This window comes from Ostrinia furnacalis, unplaced genomic scaffold (assembly GCF_004193835.3).
Source record: "Ostrinia furnacalis isolate ACB-3 unplaced genomic scaffold, ASM419383v2 OfSCF2392, whole genome shotgun sequence".
In the NCBI taxonomy this organism is placed as follows: domain Eukaryota; kingdom Metazoa; phylum Arthropoda; class Insecta; order Lepidoptera; family Crambidae; genus Ostrinia; species Ostrinia furnacalis.
In genome coordinates, this window is record NW_021132631.1 from 632,179 (window position 1) to 638,178 (window position 6,000).

Here is a 6,000-nt window from a genome sequence, read left to right on the forward strand (position 1 = left end):
CATTACTTAATTAACTTAAAAGATAAAAATACCTATGTAAAACCATGAAAACTTAGAAGTTTTACGGTCAAATGTGCCGAATATTAAATGAAATTGAAGAGGTTAACTTTTATATCATGCCTTTCGTGGCGCTGAAAATAAAATATTTACCTACCTACCTACTTAACCCATTTATTGTCTTTCATTTGTAATTAGCAAACCGTAAAACTAGTGACCTTTTAACAGTCTCATTCACTCGTTACTCAAACAATATTACAAAAAGTTATTTTCGTTGGTTATTTTGAAAGAGTGCAAGATGATTACGAAAATTTTATCTCTTGTAGATAGATTTCGTTCGCCATTCTAAACTAAGTGGGATTAGTAAGATATTGTTTGGAAACTTCGTGATGTGAATATGGGTAATAAAATGAACTTAAAAAATGATAAGACGACTTAAGAATTTTTGAAATATTTGATTTTGAAGTTGCATTCGTACTCACACTAGCTAACTGTATTAGGAATTTGTACCTAATTCAATTTGCGTTATTTCGTCGCATAATAAAAAATAATAGATTTTAAGTAGGTATTTCGGAAATTCTAGTGTTGATAGTACAAAACAAAATTCTCTTACACCTACCTCTGCCTTCCAAATGTAGAAGTACCTACCTACTTTGTCCGTCGTTCGGGCTGGAAGACGTAGCGTGGGCAGCAGTGGCGTAGCGTGGCTTTTCGCCGCCCGGGGCCGTCCGGAAATCCGCCGCCCTTTATTTTAATTATAAATATTTTAAAGTTTAAATATTATATTGAATGGACTTCAGGTACACTATTCACCTTATTTGTTGAAAGTCAAAATAAACTACCACGCACTGCTTCAGAAGGAAAATACATTAAAGAGAAGCAATTGCTTGAAACCCACAGGAAGTTTGATTTTCTTAAATAGCTCAGCTTTATTATGTAACACTAGGTGTATAACAATAAACAATAATAACAAGTATTAAAGTATTTATTTGTCAATTGAGAGTAAATATTATCTTAAATTATCTATATACAAAAAGAAAGTCGTGTTAGTTACTTCGCTTATAACTCAAAAACGGCTGAACCGATTTAGCTGAAAATTGTCAGGGAGGTAGTTTAGAGCCAGGAGAAGGACATAGGATACTTTTTATCCCGTTATTTATTGCCATTAAGGCGGAACAAAGTTCGCCGGGTCAGCTAGTAGTATATATAGGCCAGTAGAATTAAACACAAAAATGTATTAAATTGGAAATAATTCCTACTAAAGATTTTAGTGCTTTAATGGCTTCATTAGTAGCCCATAAAGACTCTCCTAGGTTTTCGACTTCGACGGAGTTGTGCTTAAGTGGTGGGGGCCCCCGAAAGGGGCGCTTTTTCGGTATTCCGGTTATACCGCGTAAATGACTTACCCTATCGAAAAGTGGTCTTCCTGACGGTTGAAGGGCATTTAATCCTGCATTAAATAAGACCAAATTCATATGTTTTGAACAAACCGTTCTCGTGCAAATGTTCGGCAAAGTAGAAAATATGTGTATAATTAATGACCCTCTCCACGGCCAATGGCTCGTTACCCGCAGCCTTCCAAGTCTTTAAAAGGAGTGCCTCAACCAGTGTAACCCTATCAAGGCTTACGAGCTGGATGCGCCTATCCTTGTACGTTCCAGCCGTTCCTTAACTGCGGTTGCTGCACCTCTTCCTGGCACTTACCTGAACGACTCTGTGTTACCTACTGTGGCTGCCCCTCTTCCTTGTATCCTCCTGCACGACTACGTTGCCTAGCCGTATGCCTGGTCTAAAGTTCGACGCCAAAAATCAACAACAACAAGTTCATATTAAAACGCTGAAGAGATTTTGTTTGTTTGTTTGAACGCGCTAATCTCAAGAATTACTAGTTTGATTGAAATAATTATTTTTGTGTTGAATAGCTCATAAATTGAGGAAGGCTATATATACAGTGTGTCCGGGCATGTAGTGATCAAACTTTAAGGGCAAAATCTAGGGACAATTTTATCGATAAAAATACTTCAAATTTGGGGCCTGACCCATTTATCGCAAAATTACAAGGATTTAAATTTTTAATTTTTAGTTTTCACCTCTTCCTTCAAAAACAAGTGAAAGCGTGGGTAGCTTAACATTAATAAGCAAATATTTTATATCATGCGATAGCCAATAAAAATATCTTTTAGTAGAAATAGAAAACAGACACAAGTTTCATACATTTTATGGGAGTAAGAATGGATTTAATTAGAAAAATACAAGATTTTTTTCACTTCTTTTTCAGTTCTTTTCCAACACAAGAAAAACCAGGTCGTTAAAGTATGTTTTTTTTGCATTGTATTATTACTATTTGAGCTATTCTACAAAACGAATGTAAATTTATTAGTCTACGTCTATTAGTTTTGACGTAATTGTTGAACAAAGATACCCCTTCCCAGCCGGTTCCATAGCGCGTCGGAATAGGTTGTGTGATTCTTTCAGCAGTGCATTTTCGCATGTTAGCAGCGCTATGGAACCGGCTCGGTAGGGGTATCTTTGTTCCACAATTGCGTCGAAACTAATAGACGTAGTCTAATAAATTTACATTTTTTTTGTAGAATAGTTCAAACACTAATAATACAATGCAAATCAAACATACTTTAACGACCTGGTTTTTCTTGTGTTGGAAAATAACTGAAAAAGAAGTGAATAAAAACTTGTATTTTTCTAATTAAATCCATTCTTACTCCCATAGAATGTATGAAACTTGTGTCTGTTATCTACTTCTACTGAAAGATAATTTTATTGGCTATCGCATGATATAAAATATTTGCTTATTAATGTTAAGCTACCCACGTTTTCACTTGTTTTTGAAGGAAGCGGTGAAAACTAAAAATTAAAAACTTAAATCCTTGTAATTTTGCGATAAATGGGTCAAGCCCCAAATGTGAAGTATTTTCATCGATAAAATTGTCCATAGATTACGCCCTTAAAGTTTGATCACTACAAGCCCGGACACACTGTAAACATTTGCACGAGAACGGTTTGTCCAAAACATATGAATTTGGTCTTATTTAATGCAGGATTAAATACCCTTTAACCGTCAGAAAGACCACTTTTCGATAGGGTAAGTCCTTTACGCGGTATAACCGGAAAACCTAAAAAACGCCCCTTTCGGGGGCCCCCACCACTTAAGCACAACTCCGTTGAAGTCGAAAACCTAGGAGAGTCTTAATGGGCAACCAATGATTGAAGCCATTAAAGCAATAAAATCTTTTGTAGGAATTATTTCCGATTTAAAATCTAATTCTACTGGACTAATAGTGCTCATTGAATTAGAAGGAATAACATATTATGTGCTTAATATTATTAAGGGTTGTACCCTAGCTAACCAGCGCCACCATATTTTTCCTTGATTACTTTTGTTATAGACCGAAATTAAAAAAGTGGTTTGAAAAATGTATAATATGTATCGAAGCTATTTTTTTAAATAATTTGTTTGAATTCATTAGATATTTGCAGCAAGTTACAGATTTAATTACTGCTAACAGTTACCATTTTAGCTAATTTTGAATTTCGAACTTGCAGTATATAATAAATACACGGTTTTAAAAGTAGCTTAGATATGGCTTTAACTATTTACAAACCTCTTTTTTATTTCGGTTTGTAACAAGAGAAATCACGAAAGATTATCTGTGGCGCAAGTTTTAGAGGGGTAAGTAAACTCCTTAAATATTTTTGTTACTATTACTTAAAAAAATAGATTAAAAATGTACTCTTCGTGCTTTTTTCAANGCTTAATATTATTAAGGGTTGTACCTACCCTAGCTAACCAGCGCCACCATATTTTTTCTTGATTACTTTTGTTATAGACCGAAATTAAAAAAGTGGTTTGAAAAATGTATAATAAGGTAAGTGCCCCCTACTTCGGTATATTAAGGCTCTTACGACTTTAACATTTTATTTAAAAATAACCAAGCATGATATCAGTATGAAAGCTTTTGTATGCTAAACTTTGGTCTTTTGACAGTAAGTTAATACATAATTTATAGTTATACAGTTTGAACTTTTTTTTATATTAATTTTTCTGCGGACCTCATGTTTGGATCCTGTTTCGTGACAAAATTTTGCTCTGTTTCTAAGTTCGTGAACTCATGTCCCCTATTTCGGGATAAGGTTTTATGCATCCAGTTAGGATATTTAAATAATGATTAAAGGTTTAATAAAGTTAAAAACGATAAAAAAAATTAGAATAAAATAATTATGTGAAATTGACGATATTGCTTACCTGAAATATTCATAAGAAATAATGTGAGTCTAGTATAACATTTTGATTTGGGGCCGTCCATATATTACGTCATTCTAAATTAGGGGGGGGGGCGCGATAACTCCGCCAATTATGAACCGATTTGAACAAATCTTTTTTCAGCGTATAGGTAATACCTCAAGGGTGGTCCCATTTAAATTTAATAATAAAAAAACAACCCCCAAGGGTGGAAAATTGGGGATGAACTTTTTTATACGCAATATCTTCGCCGATTATGAACCAATTTGAACGATTATTTTTTTGTTGTATAGGTATTATCAAAAGAGTGGTTTCATGTGAATTTGAAGAAAATATTTCACCCCCAAGGGTGGAAAATTGGGGATGAACTTTTTTATAATATACATTAAGAATATGGTCTCAATGTACTGCCTACCTTCAGTGGTAACATCAAGGTAATAATTAGTTAACTAAAAAGCAAGAAATAGGGGAGAGTTCGGTATATTGTACCGCCGGGTAAATTGTACCACCCTCATATTTCGTAAAGTATTTATTAAATGTCTGTAATTGCAACACTCAGCGATACACAACTAAAATCAATTAATATCGGCCATGTGGTTTTTGCCGTGACAACAAACACGTGTGTTTTATTTTGAGAAGTATTTTTTCATTGTTTTCAAGTAACTTTTGACAATACATATTTAGATTGTAATTTTGTTAAATTTAATCACAGGGTGTTTCTAATATATTATTTAGAAGCGTAAATTAGTGTGGATTACAATTATTTGAAACATTTTTCGGTATTTATAAGCTATATTTTTTACCGATTTTTTAAAAGCACTATCACCTAGTCGGCTAAATTGTACCACATCAAGTTGTATGGAACTTTACCAAAGGATTTTGACATTTTTTTTAGTAAATCATATTTTGAAGTTATAATAGCGTAGTTATGTTTGACTAATAATAAATGAAAGCAAAAGACTGGCAAAGTAGATTAGGTACAAGTGTACNTTAAATAAATGAATTATTTGTTTCATAACTTACATTTAAATTATCATAAATAATTATTTAAAAACCAAGCATCAAAATGTTATCCATAATATCCTTGAATCGGTAGTGTCACGAAATAGGGGACACCCGAAAAATAATATGTACGCTATTTCGTGAGTCAATTAATCGCAATTTTAAAGGAATTCTACGTTTTCATATAACTTTTTTCTAAGCTAAATCAATTGTCAAGAAACACATGAAACCACTATTACAAGTTTTATTTAAATGGACGTTCCTTCGCCTTTTTATAAGCTTAAGAAGTTGGAGCGCTAACCTTACGGTGAGAGCAACCTTTGCAAGCCGCACGGCTGTTTTTGGCTCTCTGTGAGTTTGAAGCTTCGTATTGCTCTCATTTTTGGCACCACAATGTTGGTACTTGGGTTTTTAGATAGCTTAAATAATAGAGTTTTTGTAGTAATGAATAATTTTTATAAATAATATTCCATTTGCTTATTATTTGAGCTAGAAAAAAAACTTACGAACTTACGTACTATCACGAACTAGTAGCCGTTTACCTTATGTATCGAAGCTATTTTTTAAAATAATTTGTTTGAATTCATTAGATATTTGCAGCAAGTTACAGATTTAATTACTGCTAACAGTTACCATTTTAGCTAATTTTGAATTTCGAACTTGCAGAATATAATAAATACACGGTTTTAAAAGTAGCTTAGATATGGCTTTAACTATTTACAAACCACTTTTTTATTTCGGTT